Below are 24,605 nucleotides of genomic sequence, written 5' to 3'. Positions count from 1 at the left end.
TCCAACAACTGGATCACCTCAACTTCAGGGGAGAAAAAAAAAGGGGAAAATAAAAGCTAAACTAAAGGGATTACCAGTGAGATGTAGGAAAACACTTGGGAAAATGACAGACTGAGACACAAAGATCTCTTCTGCAGGAGACTGGAAGATAACCTCCCCGTGTAGGTTATCCGATTTAATAAATTGAATACAAGTATAACAATGCTTCACATCTCTTAAGAGAGCAGACTAAATCCAACCTGGTTTGGACTGGAGACATGCAGTTCTGGGCAGGGGATGAGCCCCATTTCTTAGAAATCTTATGGACCAGATTTAACATTTACAACACCCAGCAGCACCAACATGCACATCTTTCGCACAGACTAGACTGGAAGAAAAAAAACAGACTAAAATTGAAGGAATTATGAGCATAGCATAGCAAATCTTGGTAAACCCAAGATATTTTAAAATGCTCAAGCACTTCCGCACACTTTCCTTCCTAAGGACGCATGATGATCTTCAGCCCATAGGAAGAGATAATGAAGATACGCAAAAGAAGCACACGATGAAGTGCATCACTGCCCAAATTAATGACTCTGGAAAATGAAAAGCTACTAGAAATAGGACCAAAATGCACCAGGTCAGCCGTAATTACAGAGAACAGCTAATGATTCTGGGAAAGCCTCTTGTGGGCATGGCAGAATACAGGTAATAAAGCAAAAGTTACAGCAGATTATTTTAGCAGTGAGAGCACATATTCCATGCTTTTTGCAGATCATGTGTAGTTGCTCTATAATACTTTGTGTGAGAAACCTGACATAAGAAGAAGAATCAACAAGAGACATTTTTGGGAGACATCAAGGATGTAAATAATTGTATCATACAAATTGGACACCCAGGAATGCACAGGGCATCACAATCTTTCTAAAGGCAAATTTAATATGCATAAAGATACTGAAAATTTGTTTTTATATAATTTCTAAAAATCAAAGCAGGCACTGCCTGCTAAATTTTTATTTGTTTAAAATAAAGATAGAAGAAAAATGTGACTGTCCTTAATGAGAACAAAAACTAAACCAAAACACCAGACGAGTGTCTTAGCAGCTGAAATCCAAATTTTCCACGATATAGCTGAGCAACTAGGAATAACTGAAACCATTGTTTAAGATGTGCAGTTGTTTCTAATCTACAGAGAAGTGCGCAGATAGGAGCACAGCATCTCAGATTTCAGCTGAAACAACAAAAAGCCCTGAACTTGGGGGGGTACCCCTGCCTAAATTCAGAGTGAAAAGAGCAGTGGACTTCCAGGCCTCAGGGTATACATTCAGCTTCAAAGCCTGTGTTTGAAGCATTCACAGCTTTCCTGGGAAGAGGAAATCTATAGGAAAAGGATGAGCACACAGCAGCACACCTGGTACGGGAAGATGCGGGTCAGGTTTACAATACAGCAGCCCCTCTATTCACTTCACAGCTTGATCCTCCTCTGATCTTGATGGCTGTAACCAACTACAGGGTCTAGATGGACAGGGACAGAACACCATGCTACAGCATAAGTCATGCTTAGAAACATCAAAAGCTCTTGTGAAAGGCAAGAGTTTCAAGGGGATTCTGGGCTGGCAAAGAGCAGTCTGACTAGAGAAAAAAATAAAACACAGTTCACCCCAAGGTTTTCTGTCCTACATCAGCCATGCTTCTTGGGACTCCTTGCAGTCATGTAAGTATTTGATGTGGAGGGATGGCCATTCCATGACTGGCTGCCGAACGCTGTGCTCAACGCAAGACAGGTCAAACCTGTAGTGCCACGCAAGTATCTGCTCTGACATCCACAAAGCTGCTTTACAGAAATCTCATCAAAAGAGGTCTCTTCTTGCTCTGCTCAGAAAGATATCATCAGCTTAGCTGAGGGAGTTTTAAATTGAGCCAAGATTTCCCTCCCAGCATTCAAGTATATTTCTCTAATCAGCTCCTAAAACCACTATGAATTTTTGATCTGGAGGTTGCATGACCTTCTCTAGGACTTTGATACAAGATGAATAAATAACTGCTGAGCCTCTGAGCTCAGCTGCTACGTCAAGATAAATTCAAAACGTTCTCTTGATGTCCAGTCCTTCTTGGATTCAGTGGGTTAGGGACAGAGACTGGGCAAAACTGTTTCCTTGTCATATATGTTTTGTAATTATTTCTAAACTCTCTGGGAATTTGGAATGCCATAAGCAAACCTACAGTGGGGTCAGATATTTCAGAGATCCTTACAGATGAGAAACTCAAGGTTCCTGATTATTCTACGTCAAAATAAGATTTTGCAAACAGTTTGAAGTGGGAAGAGGGGAAGGAGCAGCTGTGAAAACAAGCAAAATGTGCAGAGTCTGTTTACATATTGTAATGGCTGCAGGAAAACAATATTAAATTCTAGGGCAAAGTCCTGGAGCATGAAGTGGTACAAACCCAGCTCCAGACAGGCTTGAAGAAATTCCAGGATGTTCACAATCCACCAGTGAGAAGTGTCTCTTTTCATTGGCTTATATCTCTAAGCAAATCAGGAAAAGAGGTAGTTTTCAGGAGCATCAGTTTGTCAGCTAACCTTCTCCCAAGTTTTGAGACTCAACCAAGTCAAGCAGCCATGCTCTCCAAGTCTGAACATGAACTATAGGTTGAGAAACATCGCCCAAGTAGAACCTCTGTGAACCAGATTGTGGTTCCCCCCCCCGCCGCCCCTTAACAAGTTTACTGCATCTGTGTGATACCACATTTCCTCGGAGCCACAAGAAATATCTTTCCTGATTTTGGAGTCTTCTCCAAGACTCCTCTCTCACAGGCAGAGAAGATGCAAAGTCCGCACTGATTGTCAGTGAGCAGCAACAACAAGAAGCAACAAGGAAGCATTTTTTCACTCCGAGGATGGTCAGACATGGGAACAGGTGCCCAGAGAGGCTGTAGAGTTTCCAGCCTTGGCATCTAGTTCAATTCTGAAAATCAAGGCCCTGACCAACCTGACCTAATGGAACCTGTTTCAAGTGTGGGTTTGGATAAGATGACATCTGGAAATTTCTTCCAACTAAAATTATTCTATGATTCTAAGAAACATGCTGCTTCTGACCCTTTCCTTTTGCTGCTCTTGAACTACGCTCTTTTATTAAGGCCAGCCATGGAGACTAGGCTGGTCTCTAGCTGATGCATCTTTGAAGGGAAATTAAAGCACAACAATTGGACTACCAGGCCTGGAGATAAACTTTTTTTCCTTTGTGTTACACGGCATCACTATTTCTGAATTATGACTCTACTCCTTGGCCTGTGAGCACCATAGCTTTTTCACACCCCACACAGAGATCAGCCAGTCTGCAAGGACACTGGACAACCTTTAGGATCAAACTATTGTTACTACCATCAAAAAGAAAACTAGATATAGATCCTATCCTCTTTTGCAGTAACAGAAGTCAGCACAAAATCTCATGGACTAATGAGTTCATGCTGCTGGTCTGTAGCTCATCTTTGGCCTTACAACTAAATTCTAGTTAAATAATTGTTGTTTGTATTTCCCAGTATATGGATATAGGTGAAAGCTTACAACATGCCCAATTGTCAGGAAAGCCAAACTGTAGAGAGAAAATTGCTTAAAAGAACGAGCTACAGCAGAGTTTACCTAGGTACTTGCTGTACAGGACTTTTCGTGTGTTTGGCCAACTTCTTTATAAAATTCTGATCTTGGTTATCTTATCTTTTCTTATCTTTAAGACTATACATTCTGCAGAAGGCTAAACGACCTACATTTAAACATCTGCTAGCTAATCCAGATCTTTCTGTATGATGTAACAACATCTGTTTTTTTTAAATGGCAGAACAGAACAAGTGTTCTCACAGAGCCAGTCTTTGATTTTCAGTTTTCTACCCTGCAGGCTATCCAACTCTGAAGTCTTCTGCCAGTGGAGAATAAGCCAGTTTCCATCTGCAATCTGCACATGCTGGCTGAAGAAAAAATACCAGTCCAATACCCTGCTCGGCCAACGGAAAGAAGGGACACAATCTTCTCCTGGCATTTTTTCCTCAAGGGTGATGGTGATCGATTGGCACCAGCCAGAACTGTATATACTGACAGTCTCCTAGAGGGAAAAGCAAGATGAGCCTACAAAGTGCTCCAGATCTGCTGCTTTTTTGCAGGTTGGAAGAGTTTTCTCAGGATTATTTCCCTCCAGTTGGGGCACGTCACTAATTACCTCCCGTTCTTTTCTGCCTCCTTCTCCTCACAGCAGCACAGCTCAGCTGCACAGACACATCGCCCATGACATGCCATATTCCCATAGTGCCTGTAGGACCAGAAGTAGGAAGCTGGTGCCTCTGGAAATGTTGCATACAGAACAGCCAGAGAAGCATCAAAGCTTGTCATGTGGGATAGAAAGGAGGAATAGGAAAACCGGTATAGCACACAGGAGTATTAACTACCTCCTTATCTCTCAGGCATAAGCAAATCATCCTAGCACCATGTGGCAAGTATGCCGGTCAGATGTTCTGGGAATGGATGGAAAGATTTCAGAGTGACTGGACACCCCCACCACTTTGGGAGGTATGTGCTCCCTCTACTTTATTTTTGCTCCTGATTTTTTATAGCACTAGCATGCTTTTTTGTTCCCCTTGTTTTTAAATTAGGCCTTTGTGTTTCTTCTACTCTAGGTTTTAGCCCAACTACTTTTCAGCAGAATATAACAGCTACAAACACAATAAGCAGATGCCACTGGAGCAGATGAAACTACACTCCTCGCCTTGAGGCCCAGCATGCTGTTTTCTGTCAATGCTTCTCATACTGCAAGTCTCCATACCAGAGGAAGAAAACCACATATAATCAACTCTGTCTCTGAATTTCCCATCAGCTAAAAAAATTTAAACTGAAAAAATCTAAAACAATCTTTCTGAAATTCTCATTGAAAACCAAAATTGATCAAGACAGTGCCACTTACCAGAATTTCCCCCCCCAAACAGAGCAAGTTTACATTCACCACATTTCCTCAAAAATGGCTCGAAAACATGCCCTGTAAAATAAGAGAGAAAGGGAAAGAAAAAATTAGTGACTGGAACACCACAAATGACGTTACACTTCTTTCTCACTCTGCTAGCATTTATCACCAAACTTCCACCATTTTTCCTGTTTTAGGGAAGGAGGTAATTGGATTTGAACCTTCACAGCTAACTATTAAATTCCACTGGTATTATGCAAAATATTAAAATAATTGCAGGACTCCCTCAGACTGCTCAGACACATCACTGTCACCGACACGACAGCTATTCAGACTTCAGGGAGATGAGGTCAACAACATGAAACGCGCAGCAGCATACAGCAAGTGTGCCAATTATTTTAGATACAGCCCTGGAAAAATCGGTCAACCCGGTATCTCTTAGTGATTTTGCTTTAACAAACTCTTTTTGAAATATGATGCATGTAAGGCTCTCAACAGCCTCCTTGTTTGAAAACTACACAAAGAAAAAAAAGGGGGTTGTGCCACACTATATTTTTAGACTATATTAATCACTCGGCGTTCTCTAGAAGAACAAAGAGGGAGAAGAAGTAACTCAATGCAATATCCAGTTCGACACACACTAGGGTCAGTTTGAAGAAGATGGAGAGCAGAAGTGACAAATGCCATCATTTTGCCAACCCTGAGTAAATTTCAAATGACAGCTACTCCTTATCTTCCCTTGAGGCGAAATCTTTGAAAGAACAACTCACGGAGCACAGACTAACAATGACGTTAAAACGTTTAGTTTGTAAACTCCTAGAAGATAGAGGAGCTATGATTCTGCTGGTGTTCAGGGTTGGGAGCGGTAACTGTACAGCAAATGGAGAAGGACACACGTTTCAGTGCCCAAGTGTCCACACCAGCGAAGCCAGACTGAATTTGAACTGCTTTAAACTCCCATTCCCCCCCAAGTACATGGCTGAATTTTCCACGAGAGAGGCATCTGTGAAATTACTGCTGGATGAGTAACTTTACAGCTATACACAGATGACTTGGAGCCCTGCGTTATTGATCGTGGAAATCTGCCTCAGCTGCAGAAACAGCAGATCTTTGCACCGGCACCTCTCCTGAAGGATGCTGTAGGCACCCACAGGAAAGGAAGGGGGAATGGCTTCTTAGGTCAAATTACTTTTACTGGTCATCGTGACATGAAAAGTAGCTAAGAAAATAACATATCTATTAAGGAACAACCAAATAAATCTTCCTTAAAACATGACAACTGAATTACACTGCTCTAAATCCCGATTAGCAAGCAGACCTCTGATCTCATAAGGTTGAGACTTCATTTTGGGTGGAGAGTTCAGGGCAGGGAGAGAAGGAAAAAAAAAGAATCATTACAAATCAGAAGAGGTTGTTGTGAAAGATTTTAGGAACAGACATTTTTAATCACAAAACTACAAACCAAAGTGTTGTCTTCTCTGCTTGCTTGCTTTGTTTAGCGTTTGAGAAAAAAACCTGTCCATATCAAGGAATAAAGAAAAAGACCCAACACCCCCTCCTCCCCCAACACCTTTTGTACAGCTTGGCAGAATTTGTGAAAACACTGAAAAAAACATGGGTCTTAACTGCTTTGCTCAAACTCAGGGAAGGTGGTTATTATTCCAGTGCCATCCATCTCCCTCCCTAGCTTCCAGGCATTTGGCCTGGAAAGAAAAAATCAAGTCTAGAAACTCTACTTCTGCCTCTGAACTAATTGGATAACATCTGCATGCAGAAAAGTTAGGAGCTTAAGAGACGAGCCAGGTCTGAAACAATCCACTAGCACCTCGACTCCGGATTAGCTCATTATTTTCTTCTACACCAAGAGACTGATTTAATAATTTCCCCAGAGAAGTGACAAATAAGGGAAACTCTGTACTCCACACTGCCAGTCCCATGAATACTTGAAAGACAGGGGCCGGCACCGCTGCCAAAAGGGGCTGAGCGCCCCCCCCAGCACTGGTGCGGAGCTTCTGGATGCGGCCCCAGCAGTGCTCCCTCCCTCGCCCCAGCACAAATGCCCGTGCAGCAAACGGGGCTGGGGGAGCAACCGGGATTAAAATGAACTGGGTGAACTCGTTAGCCCAGTTCGCAAAGTAATTGCAAAAAATAAAGCCTGTGCTGGCACTAGGGAAAAAGGGAGGAAAGGATGGACAGGCAGGTGTAGGATTTGGGGAATGGCAGGTCTACTTATTTGGCTGCAGTGCTGGTTTCAACCAACAGTAAAACTCCACTGTTATGGTACTGGATTGCAGGCAGCTGCCTTAAAACACGCTAAAGCAGTCTAGTCCAAGCCCTCTGCTGAGACCATGTACGACAACAACTAGCAAGAGGGCTAGGTAAAGGAGTGTCTAGTTAAATCTGAGGCAGCGACACAATTTACCATGTCTCTAGCCTTGCAAGATCTTTCGAACTTTGGGGATGGCAGGTAGAAAGCTTGAAACTTTTCCAGGGGATGCTTTTTGCTTGATTTTAGAAAGTGATGCAAAATGTGCCCCATCTCTCTGGCTACAAAGGAGATGAGGTACTTGGGGGTCGAGTGGGGCAGGGAGGGAGAAGGGAAGGGGATATTTTTTTCTGCATAATTGGGGGTCAGGGTTGAACGTGGCTTGCAGAGAAAACCAAAGATTATTCACTCTTCCTTTGTATTCAGTCTGGGGTCTGTACAGAACTCGGTTTTAGCCTTAATGATTTTCATTCTACCTAAGCATGTAGGAAGAATATTCCTTTTTCTTGAAGGCTTTGGATAACGTTACTTATCTCCAAATTCTGACCAGCACTTTTCAGAAAATCTTTGCTGACTTTGGAGAACACAGCATAGAAGTGCAAAATAAATTAATATAGGCTTCGAGGCACACCAATTTTGGCTTCTTTTGCAATTAGTATAATAAATAGAAGAGGTGACAAAAGGTTTGTCTGACCAGAATTACTAATGGAAGAGAGCTTGCTTTCCCAAGTTTCTGTGCTTGGGAAAAATGAAAACCTGGAGGTAGCCATCTGACTATTCAGTGAAAGGTGCACTTCTTTCGGATAAGTCTATTTTCAGAAATAGTTCTTTAACAGAAGGCATTTACCATAAAAGGTTTTGATTTGCTTCTGTTATGAAGAGCAGGTTATAAGCGTACAGAGGCATACCCTAATATCCAACAGGCTGCTGGCACCAACTGAATGGCATATAGTAAAAGTTTATTTGTTAACCCAGCCAGGGGAAGAGTGGGGAAGGCAGAAGAGAAGTTGCAGGCAAAGTAAAAGTGTTAAGAATGAAAACCTTTTCTGAAAAAAATCACATTGAACTCCCCTTCTGCTTGCCATTTAAAATCAAATACAGAATGAGGATGTTTTAGAGTGTGATCAACTGAATAGTATCAGATTTAAGCAACATCAGCTTCCTGTAAGTAGCTGCAACTTGCTACCCATCCCAGGCCAAAACATTTACGACAGGGTCACCCCAAACTGTGACACACACATCACTGCCAATATGGAAGCGGTGTCCAAATGAAAGCTGTCCAAGCATCTCCTCCTAAACGGTAAGGCACAGTAAAATACTTAGCACATCGACAGACATGAAAAGTTGTTCTGAAGCTCAAAAAGACTTGATTTGAAACTTTAAAGAAAAACACAACACTCTTGGGAGATAATCAGGCTTATTATCTGCCAGGAACAGCCTTTTCCTGTAAGCAGCACCAGCTTCAACAAATTGGAATTTTTTACCAAAAAACATATGCCCCCCAGTGTTGCACGTACATCATCAGTGTTTTTATGTAGCCTTGTGTAAAACTTACTTACTTTCTTTTTGTAAAGAAAAAAGTATTTCATGAAACAGAATGTGGTGAGCAGCATAACCACGTGTCATTTGCTTGTTCAATTTCGTGACATTGCCTGCTTCATGAGACAACCCCTGCTTGTTCTTATCAGCTTCCAGATATGTTTTTGTCAGTTCATACTGAGATCAGGATTAAGTTTATTACTACAGGCAAAAGAGAAATCGCTGTCAGGAGACAGAGTAACTACTATTTTTTCAAGCCTGTGCTCCCAAATCCATTAACATCCACCAACTTCAAGGATCTTTGGATCAAGTTCACTCTGAACAACCCTAGACAAGAATAAACAAAACCCCCTTATTTTTCATTAAAGCAAAAATTGTTCGGTGACAATTTACCCACCATTTGAAACAGATAAAAACATGATTTAAGGCATAAAAATAGTTACACGGAGGATTCTGGTCTGGTACGTGTTGCAGTTGTTGCAGTTCATGCAAGCTTCACCCAGCTGGAGGAAGTCACTGGCTGAAATCATAAGTGCTCTTAAATACTTTTCAAATGCTAGTAGATGCAATTCAGTTTATGATACTCAAACACAGAAGAAAATCTAAATAATGATAACCATCTGTCAGTTTTCCATTAGTAACATGCTTCTGCTGCTGTTTTTCAAACCTCAAGTAGAAGCGGGCATCCCTGGTTCTTGGGCTGCTATTTTACTTGGCAAAAATTGGGAAGAAGGTGGTTTTCAGGTCAGAAACAGTTTACAAATGAACATATCTGGGTCAGGATGTGTAACTTGTAAATGAGCTGGATCCACTTTGTAGAGAAAGCGTTGGTTAGTCTGCTGAGCAATAGCCTTCCTTTTTCATATGTTCTAATGTCATCCGTGCTTATTTTACAACACACCATACTACACAGATTTTGGGCCATGAATTAGTCCAGAAAGTATTTCTCAGTAGTAGGTTACTATGGCCCTACAGTAACAGAGTCTTGAGTCACCCTTTTTAGACAGGTTGACAACTCTGTTATCTTGAAGGCTGCTGACACCGGTGTTTGAACAAATGTACGCAGGCGTGCATGTTCCGTTTTGCCTAGGGTGCAGCATTTTCCACTATTCCCACCACCTTAAGATTTCTAATCCTATTAAAAACCAAAAAAAAGATAAAAAAAAAACTTCTAAAAGCAACGTTGAACACAAGAAGAAAAACAATATCTCCTGCATGCTGACTTTATATGGCCAGTTTATAAAGGAACTGCACATCTTAACTTATATAAAGCAATCTTTTACTGTGCAATGCCAGATTACATATAAAGACCCTTTATCCTGTGAACATCTGAAAGCTTTCTAACAATGAAACGTTTAAAGTTTAAGGGAAGCTTATAGGCTTGCTCTTAGACAGAGACAGAAGCCTCCCTGTTATTCTGAAACTACCCCTTGCTAAGTAAGGGTCCCAGATAGCAGGCGCATGATATGAAAAAGCCCAGTCATCAACAGCGGGGCGAGAGATGAGCGGCAGAAAGAGGGAGCAACTCTTGGAACAAGGACAGACACAACCCTGGACACCAGCAGAGGAAAAAAAATAAAACCCAGTGACACCATTAGAAGACTCTACTAAGACTAAACACTACCATTCTGGTGGTTCATCCTCCCACGTAACGGTGCCGAAACTTGGAAAAGGACAGTGGACAAGCACCCTGCATTTTTTCATGTGAAACTCACTGGATTTCTAAAACAGTTACTTGAAAGCTTCACGCAGTTGCAGGATGTAAATAAGGATAACTAGGTCCCTCTCTTAAAGGAGTCCCAAAGGAGATTAGTAGTTTCAAAACAAAAAAAATGTTTGTCTGCACTATCAAACTTGGGGCTGTCTAAAAACACATCTTTCAAACTGCTGCCCTTTCCATTTAGAGCAGGAGGAACTCAGATGCAAATCACTGTTGCAGTGGCAACAAGTCCTAAGAAACAGGAAACACAGGAGAAAAACATTAGGAAAATACAGAGGCTTTGCTTGAACTTTTTCTACTTTTATAAATGGAGCTATGAAGAGAAAAAAACCCACAAACTGTGTTAAAGATCATAAGCCAAACTGCTTTGTTTCTGTGCCACTTTAATCTCGCACATCGGATCTATTGACGTATCTTTAGCAGACGTGCTGCTGTCAGCTGGCCCCCGTGTCCTGTGTGTGTCCTGTGGCTTCCAGCCCTGCTGAAGCACGTCGCTTGCTCTCCTTCTCCCTTGGACGCTTCACTCCCCCAGGCAGTTTAAGCCCATCAATATTGCCAGCTCAATGTCGGTGATACTAGTACCTTTCTCCTCTCTCAACTTTCAAGCAGAATAAACTAAACTAAATCTTCCTTACATTCACAGCTGGTTTTGCAGACATCAACTTGCATAGTAACAGCAGAGAGCTGAAAGCATAAAAGACGCTGGGATCTGAAAACATCAAGGCACCATCTAACCAAGCACTCCAGTGTGGAGAGTGCCAGTACAGGTAGAGTGTGTGGATGCGTACAGTGATCCGTACCAGAGGCGGATGCAATGAATCAGAGGATGCCAAAGCGTGAAGAAATACACAGTGGGACAGCTAGCGGTTATGGTGAGCAAGCGGAGCACAACATTGTGAGGGTACCAGTGACAGAAAGGTAAATGCAACGGCACTCACGGCTCATTCCTAAATCCCGCGTTTTGAAATCGCTCTGATAAGATCCCACAGTCTGTGGCATCCTTTGCCATCCGCACCGCCTGGGAGAGAAGCAAGCGTGCATCCCTTTGTAAGCCAAAAGCCAGCGTGCGTACTGCATACCTCGGCCACCCCGCTGGAACTGCCTGCCCCTGTGTCAGGCGGCCGTCGGCAATCATGCGAGCTGAGCAATCAATAGGGGAAGCCATTAGCAAGCTCAATACCGAGCATGCACTTAGACTGAGAATGTTACTCATATGTGAGGAGCATGTGATTGCAGCAACATAATTTAGTTCTCAAAACAGTAGAAAAATGACTTCATTAATTGCGGGAAGAGTGTTCACATTTCTCTTTGCAGAAAAATGAGAAGTACTATGCACAAAACAATTTTTTTAAAAATAAATGAATGGAGCCCATAGACCTAAAAATAGCTTGCACTCTCCAACCCTCTGAGCTGGCTCTTAGGAACGCTGCTGGGCACCCCTGGAGCTGAGGGAGGGCATGGGCAGCCAGCGAGGCAGGGATGCGGTGGCTGGAGCCAGCGCTGCGTCCCTCTCCCGCGCCCTCAGCCTGCATATCCTTACCTACCTAATATCCCAGTGGCATCAGTGAACTGCTTCTACAGCCAAAAATAAGCACTCATCATTATGAAAGTTAAAAAAGATAGTAAGGAAAAAAAAGCAAGCATAATGTAAGGTTTTAGAAGCTTTTGTTTTAGTAATTGATTTTGCAGTTTATCTCAAAGAAGAAAATGTTTTTCTTCTGAAGATACAGGATCGACCCTAAAGTACCTTTAGCAGAAACTGTCTAAACAGCATATTTATAAACCCTCTGCAGAAGCAGCAAAGGCCACTTAGAAGTGCAATTACATTGCAATGTAAATATATGTTTTTATATTAAAAAATTTGGTTTTATAAACAATTGTTTTTATAAACAATTGGGTTTATAAACAGTTTTTCCCCTCCCCCCTAAGAGAGAATCTTACTTATGCAATAAACATTTTTGTGCTTTAATCAGTGTCCAGGGCTTTAATTAAGGATGTTAAATCCATGACGTACAATGAAAATGAACACATACCTATACAGTATGTATAGAATATATATGCTAATGTTGCAATACTGTAGTACCCATAATGTCAGCCATTCCCATTGTGCAAGAAATCATAAAAAATACACACATGGGAAGAAACAGTCTCAGGTCATGGCCAATTTACTTCCAGGCCAACCTTTAAAGAATTCAGCAGATACCGTATATTCTTAGGACAAATTGGGGGTGAAAAGAGAACAGTGTATTACTAAGATCATCTTCTAGTTAAGTCAATTCATAGATTTAGCTGATTTTGAGTATGTCAAATAATATTTATATCTTGCACATGTAACACTTTAATGGATTAATCACTCCATATTTTGTACACTTGGTTTTTCTAACTACTGTAATTCCAAAATTGTCGGGGAGTGAAATGAAAGCGTGGCACGGTCTGCGATTGCGCCCCACGAGCTGGGAGGGCTGAGGGGGGGAGGCAAGGCGTATCTTTGCAGAAGCTATGCCACCTACACGTGGTCACATTTCCTGATGCGAAATATAAAAATGTTGAAAAGAGGCTGAAATTTTGCAAGAGTGAGCTATTTGTAAAACTATTTCTGTATCAAAGAAAGGCCGTGAAGCGAAAAGTAAACAGTGTAAGAAAAGAATATAGCAACACGATTAAAACACAAACAATGAAAATGCTGCACTGTAAACTAATTATTAACTACAACGAGCTGAAAATAAACTGTTTCCTTTTTGCCATGTTCACTTTAATCTTCTGAGAGGCAGGAAGGGGGAAGGCGGGAGGAGGCAGCAGTTTCAGACTTGTGGAGCTTATCAAATCCCAGATCGGATGATTAGAGCAAAGCTAAGAAGAAAACATCCTCTCTCCCCACCTCCCTCCCTCCCCAGAAAGGAAGCACAGCCTTTAGGACCAATCTGCAATGTTTGTTTGTTGCTCTTTAAAGGATTGCTCTGGAGAGCATTTTTCCTAAGCTGTTTTTATCTCTTTCTGGAAGTTTCAAAATAAACGAGAGTACTGGAAATGGAAGAACAGAAAACATGACATTCTGGTTTATTTTTTTTCTAGTGAGACAAGTAAAGCAAATAAATAAGGTCCTTGGTTGTCATACAACACAAAGCAGAAGGGAATAAGAGCTTTAAATCTGAGAAGCATCATTACAAAATCTAGGGAAAATCACCGATGGGCTGAGGGTGGGGAAAAGTGAGAAAAAGAGGGCTGTCTATCATGCTACTTCATCGATTATTTATTTACTTATTTTAATGATGAGATTTCACGTTGATGAGTTCTACATCCCAGAAAGGAAAAAAAAAAAAAAAGAACGACCCCAAAAGTCACTGTATTTTGACAGTTTACTTTCCAAAAAACCCCTACTCTCTAGTGGCTTCCAAAAAAGACCCTCCCATAACGAAAAACAGGAAATGAAATTGTCAGGACAACACACTAGAAGTACAAATGAAAAGGTTTTGCAGTGACATAATGCTTCGGCCTCGAGCGCAGGATCAAGTCTTTATTCTTTCACGCTGCCCTTAAATACATCAGGTCTCCCCTTAGAAGGCGAGTGTCCCAGAGTGAACCAGAATAAACACAAGGTTCACATAATTCTAGGATTGCGCTACATTAATATAAACCTCTTTGCCATACAAAAGCCACACAAATGCATTTATTTTGCTGCAATATTCTATGGATTTAAAATATCATTACTACTCAGTATAACCCCCCTCCTACTTTTTTGTCTTTTGTTTTTCAAGATTAAGCAAATGCCTGAGCGGTGGAACTAATGAAACTGGATTTCCAGCTCGTTTGGGCTTGTGATGCTGAATTCACAACGTGAGTCCCTCCTGGGCTGCATCCCAGCACTCCTGGCTCCCCCGTGCCGCAGGGCGCCGGGTACCCAGCCACATTTGCTGGGCAAGCCTTGCTGCAGCCGCCGGCCGGCTGCTCCAGGGGTGCCCGTGGAACCCTGCCCCTGCTGCCCCGCACCCAGCCTTGTCTCCTCACAGCAGCTAATGCATTGGAGAAAGGACTGGGAAGCCCGATGCTGCCCCTGAAGCCCCCTCCCTGGATGGAGACAGTCTGCAAAGTTATAAAGAGGAGGACTGGTGCGCAGACATGCCGCGTTAACAGCCTAACCCCACTTCCTCAGGAAACTAGGCTAAAAAATCTGGGTTTTCTCTTGCTATGACCCCCCTCCCTGCCCCCAACTATGCAGATGCAGTATAAAAAAAAAAGTAGCATAGATGTAAGGCTTAAGGGCTATACCATATCCCCAAACAGCATCTGGATTACTGTCTCAGGCATGTTTCAGAAGTGTCATCAGCTTCCTGTTTAATATTCGTGTTTTATTGCTGCACAAAGTCAGCCTCCGCTCAAAGAGCAATACATTACTCTCACATCCTCCGAGCAGATCCTTAATGAGGATATTCTGGTTTCTTGATATCCAGACCTTCTGTTGGTATCAGCAGCAGCTCAGCATATGCTTGAGCGCACAGCATGCAGAGAAGAAGTCAGCTCTCCCTATTAAAACTGAGCCAGAGGATTCAAAGGGACCTTGAATGACCATCTAGGCTGCTTCCCCGCTCAAGGCAGGATCAACTGCACTTATGTTATTCTTTTTATTAGGCCACCTGACCCAGCTTGGTGAAAACAGATATGCTTTGGGGCTCCAAGTCCCTTCTTTAGCCTGAAATCTCACCCCTGCATCACCCTGGTCCAGTCCTCTGCCACACCAGTTGGTCTAATAGAGATCCCTCCCTGCAAACCCTGCCTTCCTTGCATTGCCATGGTTACAACGCTGCTATTACCATGCATGCCGAGCCTATTTTTAAAAGCCTGCAATGACAGGAGATGCTGGTTAAGGGCTTAATCTCAATAAGGTCTAAAATTCCTCCAATGAGGGCTTACTATTTGTACAAGAGAAGCGCTGCACTTGGAAAGCAAAAGATGGGTGGTGAACTGCCTGAGGCAGGGACTCTGCATTACCTGCATCCCAGAAAAAAAAAAAAAAAAAAAAAAAAGGAGTGTTTTAAAGGAGAATCCTAAAGGACAAGAAGAAAGTAGTCCTGCCAACATTAACAGGGTGGGTTAGGTCAGCAGAAAACCCATAACTGCTTGCTAGAAAGCAACCCATGCGCACTGGAGAGACGGGCATTGCGGGTGGCTGGAGGAGCCCTCTTGGAACTGGCTGACAGATAGAAAGTAGAGAGGGAGCGAGAGGCTTCGGTGATAAAGATGGGCACCTTGTGCTGAATAAAGAGGGAGCCAGTAAAGGAGTGCATAGGGCAGGTTACGCTGTGAAAAAATGAGGAAGCTGAAAAAAATCCTTTTGCAAGGACATTCTGGACAGACAGAATTATAATCTGAAGAGGCCAGAGAAAAGGATGTTGCATTCATTCAAGACATCAAATGAGCGCTTAGGTGTGAATTTCAGCTGTGCGGTCTGGATAGCACAGGGCATTTCTTAAGAGACAGTACGCAGGAAGAATCTGCTGATCTTGGAGTAAGGACAGAGGGAACTGGGCGACAGACAGATTTTGGCCTGACTGAGGGACACTGGTGTTGTCCATGGCAACAGAGGCAGGAGATAATGGGGAGAGCTGCAGGTGGAGGGAGGAAGGGATGTATCAATGGATACCTGTTGAGCCATGCTGAATGAGACTTGATGGCTTTGTATCCACAAAAAAAGTGAAGAAAGACTAATTGAGGTTATAGCTTGGACAAGGGGAGAGAGGACTAGTTTTATGTTCCGGTCCTAAGAATCATCTGTATATATATATATCTACATGTCTATGACTCTGTGATGATTTTTATATATATTTGCATATAAATACATATTTACATATATAAATATAATAGTTCTGTCTGTAGGCAAAGGAATCTGAAATAAAGTTGTAGTCAGAAGAGAAAGAACACAGCCCTGCGCTCCCTGCCAAAAACAGAAGTGGAAAAAGGCCTTTCCCCTTATTTCTTCTTCATAGTATGACAGGTAACAAGGCACGGAGTAGCAAAATGCTTGCCTGTTAACCCCTTGGAAAGTCTAAGCAGTCAAAAAAAAAAAAATTAAAAATTATCATTGTAGCCAGCTTCTGCATCATGCAGCTCAACAAATCCTTCCACGTTTGGAGGGCAGGCATCCCACGCACCCACACTGCCACACGCCTCACGGAACATGCGAGCAGCTACTGGCCCTGTCGGCAGTCACTTAGCTGATACAACACCCTTTACAATACCGGGGATGCGTATTTTGGTCCAGTGATGGATGCGTGTGTAGCCATGTGTCAAATCCGCCAGCACGCTGAGTGCTGGAAACAAATGGCACTTTCAGAGCAGCGCATCTGGGTCACTGCCTGCTCTCGCTGTGCCTGCGAGGACCGTGGGGAAGAAGAGCGGAGCAGGGAGGAGCAGGCTGCAGATTTGAGGAGCTGTGCTAGCAGGCCTTATCTAGGCCACTGGCTGTAACCTGGATGCCCTCACCCTGGAACAAGAAAGGTGGATTTTCGGTACTGTAAGTCTTTTGCATCCGTAAGTGATAAGGTGGCACTGGTTTATTTTCTCTCTACTCTCAGTTTTGCAGGTATAATCAGGATTATAAAAGCACGTTCAACCTCCCCCTCGCCCCCAGTAAAACTGACAGTAAATCGCTGAGAAATAACACACAGAAAGCACTCACAGGCTCCGCTTTTTAGTGCTGTAACTAGTTTGGACTCACGCGTTTAGGAAATGTCACATTTGATTTTGACCTAGAATCAAGTTCCCTCCGCCTCGCTGAAACACAAGACACACCATTCATGCGGCGCCCAGAGCGCAGCCTCCAGCTGCAGAATGTGGGTTACCAGAAGCAGGAGACAACTGAGAAGGAGCATTCAGAGCAGCACGTGTGCCACTTGCAGCCGCGAACGCATTCGATTATGAACTCTGTGAAATGTATGAATGGTACAGGCTGACGATACAATCCCTGGAAGTACATATCCATAACAATCCTATGCAAAAAAAGAGGGATGCGCCCCTGAGAGCCACAAAGCAGCAAGAATTTTTTTTCTTTTTGAGTATGCAAACAAGCTAATTAATTTCCCCTCCAAAAATCATTTGCACAATCTGGGAGCTGCTGCAAGGGCCAGTTGTGAAGATTTCAACAGCAAACATCCTCAGCAACAGCTAAGGGAACCCTTATATCAGTAGTCATCTTAAAACCAAACTATACATGCCAAAAATGTCAAGTCAATTTCTCACACACATAATCTTACATCTAATGGCAAAGTGTCAAAAGAATTTGGGACGACAGTCCCACAAAGCCACTGGCACTGTGGCTGGACAGCCTATGCAGAAACGGTACCTGCCACGTCAACATGCCCACCTCCCCGTACACCACAGTATTCACTGTGGGCAGCCACCAGTTTATTTGGTTGGCTTCCTCTCCCCGTGTTACGGATGTGCCCATCCACTGCTTACTCCACTTTTAACCCCCCGCACAGACATACAGCTATAGGAAGTACTTTGAAGCACCTCATGCACAAAAGGACATCAAGAAAGGGAATTGTATTTGACCTTGTCATACATGCGTGCGGGGAGTGAAAGCAGTACAGGCTCCACAAGCAGACAGATGCATTTAAAGAAAGACAGAAAGTAGGAGAGAGCATGCTTCCTCATAAACACGTGTGTTTTATCAACTGCCTGAACTCCAAATCACTTCCCTGTTCCAGACAGTCACCTCTGGGTCACATCTTCCAGCTCTGCTAAAATTTCAACACCTCACTGGCTGCCATTTCATGCAAAAGGGGGGAAGCGACGTGGACTGAGCATCAGATAGTCAAGTGCAGAAACAGGTTTAAACAGAAGCAGATAATCTTCTCCCAAGGAGAGGACTTCCAGTACCAGGACTATGTAAGAGGAAGAAAATAAAAAGCTGCAGTTCTGCAGAGCGACAGATGTGTATCATACAGCTGGGACCATTTATGTCCATAGAATTTCCACTGCTCTAGCAGTAACAGGAGACTTTTTCCTCCTGGGCAAACTGTTTCTCACTCTAGGATTCACAGCAGAGCAATTACAAGCTTCCTAAAAGCCCTGTGAAGCTTTCAAGGCTTGCGGTAGCTGCAGCTTCTGACCCAGACTGACTGAAAGCATTAGTAGAGAGCAGGGTGGTAGCAAACATTGTAGCCTAGTTGAAATTTTAAACACTGGTGAGCGTGGACGTGAGAAAATTCTTCCCTACTTGCCTTGAAAATGCCCAGCAGTCCTTTTGCTATCAATGATGTAAAAAATTAAAGCTGTAACAGGTTGTTTACGAAGGCTGACTACCTCCCTCCATCCACGGAGCAGTGCCACCCTGCAAGGGTCAGGCTTACCTCTCATTTCAAGGGGTGTAGTGCTGGCATCTGAAAGAGCACGTACATAGTGACAAGGGCATACAAAGCATTTTGTAGGCTTGGAACAAAACCCTGTTTGTAGGATTCACTTAGTGAAAGAATTTATGTTAACAGAGCAAGCTATTTATAGCAACTCTCCATAGAAATGAACTGTCTCTTGGTTCCTGTCCTCGTGAAACGCAGCTTTCTAAGTGGAGAAACCCTCCCTTTACTCTGAAAGCATGGGCGAAGGGGGGTACAGGGAAAGGGAAGCTGCTCCCCGACATACATCCTGCCACCTCCAGTTATCCCGGAGATAAGGTCTCCCTGTGCTGTCGGCACAAAGGGTCGCTCATGGTTTGAGCCCCTGCGCGGTCACACCACTCTTCCCCAGCCCCCTTGGCTGGACGGCCGCGGTGAAAGAGCTGCCTGTGCCACAGCCCCTCGCTCGCAGCTCCGAGCTGTGCCCGTCCTGCCGACGGACACACATAACCAAGATGGACTGCTCTTCCCAGGCTCCTCAAGCCACACACGTTCAATTACAGGCCGTTAGCCAACATTAAACCGAGTATACCTAAGGAAGACTACAGTTCCTTGAAACAGCCCAGGGACAAACCAGGAGGGAGAGATCCTGGTCTCTCCCCAGTCAGCCCTTCAGAAGATCCCAAACCAGAGCATGTTCACATACCCTCACGTTTTGTACGCCCTCTGAAATAAAAGTATATGTACTTTAATCCTGATCACACACAGCCAGCCAGGTAGAAACCCGCACCCCTGTGTACACACCTCATCAGGGTTTTGAGTGATCCACAAAATTGTCACACAAAATCTCACCTACTTGTTACAAATGACCCAGATCCACAGTCTGCTTACCATCCAAGCTTAATAAATCATTTCTACAAGCTTGCTCAGACAAGAAGCTGAGCAAACTGCAGGCATGTGACTTTTCTTAATAAAACAAAAAGCTGTTTTGGAAAAAAAAGGCAAAACAGAGCAGATTTGCTGTTTAAAAGTACAAAAAAGTAGATAAACAAATAAATCAGAAACTAAAACATGCACATGCAAACAGACAAGCCACATAAGAAAGATTTCCACTTAGCTCTCCCTCTTTTCTTTTGCTTAAGTATTTCCACAAATAAGATGCAATTAATTCTCTGTATCCATATCTGGGTGAGTTCTGCTGCTGGGCTTTTAAGTCTCAAGACCAGAGCTACTTGGCAAAAAACCTGTACCACACTGCTCAGAGACTACAGCTTAGACCTGAGTAGTGGGGAAAAAAAGAAAGGAAAAATTTTTTTTTTTTTTGTCTACAGAAAGTTTTTACATTTTGGCAAAAGCTTTATTTCAGGCTAAAATAACCTCGCTTTTTCCAGTTGGGTTCCTAGATATTCTCTGTCCCCTGCCCCTTCCAAACTCGAGACAAAACACAGGTTCTAACTGCATACCCTTGCCCCTAAATCTCATCCATCAACAGCTTTGCAATAAAATCCCTCATAATTGTTTCCCTCATGCTGCTTCTTTCCAGTATCTCACACTAACACTCTGTTGGTTAAAAAAAAAAAAAGGCATATCTTAAATCTAATGATTGTACCAATAAACCTAAATTAGACTAATGGGAACCCTGAACCGAAAATAACGCTCTAAAAGCTATAGGGTATACATATATCATGAGACTTTATTAAACTATAAATCTGTTGATTACATATTTTGTAAAGACAGAATTATCTTAAGCCAATTTGTTGCCCAACATAATAGCATTTGGTGTCTATAATGAAAATTAGATTATATCAGGGTAAGTTTGTTTATAATTTTAGATTAACAGAATTAGCCACGGTAAAGTGTTCACATGAATGAAATAATGAAATGCAATACATTTTCCTTTTCTTGTCATGACATATCTGGTACTCTCCAAGTCATAAGCAAGCATCTTGCTTCACAGTTCCTGAAATATTATTTGAAAAGAGTAATTTCTCCTTCCGTATTCCACAAAGAGTTAGACTAAGCTGATATATCACATCACTTATTGTAAAGGTGTAGATCCAATACAAATTGGGAACGCTGATGAAGAAAAACCCTGAGCTGTTCCCATCCCTTAGGTGCACAAGGCTGTTCTGCTGCAATTCCTCACTACCTCAGTTCAACTGATGTGCCTGTTGGTTACATTGCACTGGCCGCTGGGTTCCGGAGAGACTGGGGTTTAAAATCAATCACTCACTCCAAAATGGTTTGATTTAAATTCTGAAACAGTGGTGGGTGAGCTGCGCAGGAGAGCAAGCGTGAGCAGGAACTTTGGAGGTTGGCTATGTCGCCCCAGAAGACCTGTCTTGAAACACAGCCCGGAGGGAAAAGCAGAGACCACCCAAAGTTTTTACACCCTTGCACTCAATGTAAGTAGAAAGGTACACACACTAAAATGTAAGCTAAAATGTAAATGATATTTTCTTGGGCCATCTGACAACTCAAACCTGGAGTCCTTCGGACTCCCAGATCATTGACTCAGAGACTTTGCACCACCTTATTCATTGATGACTAACCAAATCACAAACCTCTGTATGAGAAACATCATGCAAGCTTCTACATGGCCTTTTCACCACCCCCATCTCCTTTCCCAGCAATGGCTGTGTGATACGGTTGTGTCCATATCATCCCTAACTCTTGGTCACAGCTCCATTCGGATTCCTTCAGGAGGACATGGATGACATTTGCTCTGCCTCAAGCTGTGGTTTCCACGTACGGGCTGTTTGGGAGGGCTGGGAGGAGAAGAAGCGATGGTGGTGCGCAGCCAAAGCTGCTGCTAAGCTCTTGCCCTGCCCTGCTCAGCCCTTCCACTCTGAATCTGTTTCTTTACAGTGGCTGGAAATCAACTGCAAAATAAGAACGTTTGCCTTCTGGCAACCAGTATTTTTAATTCTCTCTCTGTCCAGTGTCATAGGCAAGAAGGAAAGGAAAGGGAGATCCCACTAGCTTCAGTTATTTATTTAGATTTACTGCAAATATTCAGAGGTCTCAGTAGCCCTGTTACCCACAAGGTAAACATCAGTAGTGACGCACTCCAAGAAAGCATCCCCCAAGCCTACTCTGAACAACAAAAATAACTATTGCCAGCACCAACTGTCATGTGTCAAAACTCAATGCTATTCTTGGAGCAGATGCAGGCTCAGGAATTCTTTTTCTTTCTTTTTTTTTTAAAGCAAAGTAATTTCAAACCAGTCCAACCAACACATGTGATGTGCATGATGGTCTTGGCAGCTGCTAATTTTCTAAATGATAATTACTGGCAGTTTATCAGTCTTAACAGTTTGAGACAGGCAGTTTGACAATGTTAACGGACGCTGCTGAACCAAAATACAGTTCCCACGGGCTCTCTCATGCACACTTTTTCCTTCCTGCCGGTTGGAGAATTTCAAGTGCTCTGCTATGATCTGGCAAATCCTCACCCTGGCCCTGCACTGCTCCTCAGATCACTGCCAGCAGGGCTCCATTACATCTCCATAGCACAACCATTAAAAAAAAAAAAAAATTCATTTTTACAGTGTATTAATTGTGCCCCTTCTGCCACATGACTGCAAATAGCTCTGGCAAACAACTGCACCTCAATGAATAAAAAGTTTGTTTGACCAAAGAGTAATTGGAGTTGCTTGGCACTGAAGATGAATACCGCAATGCTCCAGCTGACATAGATATTCACATAGACAGTCCTATCAGGTCTCCTGTACTTACTTGTATATACAAAACACAGCAAATAACCTTTCTTGCAGCTTCGGACTTAAAAGAGCAAGATTTCTGGGCAAACTGAAATATTAGCCTCTTTAGACTCTGAATGACTGAATTTGTCTACTAGCCCTTTACATTCAGTAAGCCACAATAAAGTGCCTTCACAGATGAACTTTGACAAGTTCTATTTTTTCCGCTAGCAGATGTAGAATTTTTATTAAACACATTCACAGGAACAAAATAAACTGACGTGAAATGAATACTAGCAAGAAAAAAAAAAAAAAGGTAGCTTTTATACTTTTTTTTTTTTAAACCTGAAAACTGATCCTTCACGTTGCATTAAAAAGCTATAACTCTGTACTTCAGGCTCGCGTGAGTTGAGCAAGTTAAATCACAGGTACTAAATCTCTGGAATGTCAGAGTGCTATACCCCTTTCAGCCAAACCTTCAGTGCTCCTGATATTTTTTGCTTCTGCGAAGCCCACTTCATGCCATGAAGTGTTCACATGATGCAAATAGTCATCAGCTATGTGTGGTTTTCCCCTCTTGCAGGTTTTTACACCCTCTGTCTTTTTGAGTTTCTAATGATCATCTCTCTGTGCCAGCAATTTCAAAGTTTGTGCCACAGAGAAGAAATGTGCTTTTTATCATCATTCTGCATCCAGAACTCACCATTCTCGTTGCCAGGGATTTTACGGAGTAGGATCTTCACAGGGGCAAAGCCAGATGCTTTACATCAAAAGGACCAACACCACTAAGAACTCCTAGCACGGAAGCTTTGCGTTTGTCTGATCGTCCTTCCTGCCAACATCAATGGGAAAATTCCCACTCATTTCTATAGCAGCAGGCTCCCACAGACAGGGAAAAAACACAAAGCACGTACAGCTGCTTCCTACTGTCAGTAAAATGGAAGAGGTTATTTTTCAGGGAGTAGCAGAATCCACCACAAAAGCTGCATTCAGAAAATCACAAGTATTCTCTTCTAACATAAAACACAACACCTTAGTGAAAATACATTGCAGGCCTTTGGAAAGGTCAAAGGGACAAATAAACCATTTAACCTTTTAGTTTGAAAACCTCAGACATGAACTGCAACCTTTCATTTCACCTTAATGCTACCATAGTGGCCTGAATCCCAAGGCAAAGCAAACTCCTGAAAGTGAAAGAAAATGAGCCCAAAACCCTGAACAAAAGCAAACCCCAGCATATACTAGAAGAGCATACTCGGGTGCTTCTCCAGATGACCCCCTTGATTGCCTTTCTGCCAGGGATGCTGCTCTCCAGCTCTGAAGTGAGAGAGCGCCTGTAGCAGGTCCATGCCCAGCTGGGGAATACCCCTCGCCCATTAGGACCCTTGCTCAGAGCATGGCTGATGTAGGAGGTGACAGCAGGACCTGCGGTGCCACGCACAGCCCTGGGGCAGGCCCAGGGGCTCTCAGCAGGGACTGCTGACAGGTAGCCCAGCCTCAGCCTTCTGCCTGCCTGACAGCTCTCCCTGTGGTCTTCAGAGGGGAGAGACCCCATTTGCTGGAGGGTGCGAAGAAAAAGCATGCAAAACATCATCTTTGTCTAGATTTTTATTGATCGATTGATTTTTCTCACAGATACCAATATTATTATGGAATTAAATGGTCCCCTTGTGAGTCTGAACATTTTAGATATTGAAGGGAATGCAATTTTGAAAAAAAAAAAAACATTAATAAAGAGGATTTTTTTGGTCATCCCCTTCCTCTTCCAACACTTCAGTGTCATTCACAAAGACCCAAGCACTGGGAGAGGAACTAAAAAGGGCACACACTGTAAGGCAGGTTGATGGTGGATCAAAAGGTCATCCCTGTGTAAGAAATGTTAAACTGTGGAGAAAGAGGTATGGGGTAAAAACCTACTAGCAGCAGAAGAAAGTCTTTAACAGAAAGTGAAGGAAATGCAATTTCAGTCTAAGTCAATGCCAGGTGACGCTGCCCACTTACTGGAGGGAACTTCCAGGACAGCGAAGAAGGTGGGGGGCGGGTGTGGGAGGGAAGTATCTCCACACAAAAATCCCCACCAACGCTCCTCCCTCACACAGTGACACAAGCAGCTTACCACTGGTA

General features: G+C 43.0%; 1 protein-coding gene across 1 annotated transcript in view; it reads right to left on the bottom strand.

Moving 5' to 3' along the window:
• The window catches only part of FYN (FYN proto-oncogene, Src family tyrosine kinase), a 140,664-nt gene that overhangs the window by 75,445 nt on the left and 40,614 nt on the right, over positions 1-24,605 (bottom strand). Inside the window, exon 3 of the mRNA XM_082306376.1 lies at positions 4,929-5,000. The gene's annotated coding sequence lies outside the window, so the exon portion shown is untranslated. The remainder of the gene's footprint in view (positions 1-4,928; positions 5,001-24,605) is intronic.

Source organism: Platalea leucorodia (genome assembly GCF_965183815.1).
Source record: "Platalea leucorodia genome assembly, chromosome: 3".
In the NCBI taxonomy this organism is placed as follows: Eukaryota; Metazoa; Chordata; class Aves; order Pelecaniformes; family Threskiornithidae; genus Platalea; species Platalea leucorodia.
This window is presented reverse-complemented; position numbering and strand designations above follow the sequence as displayed.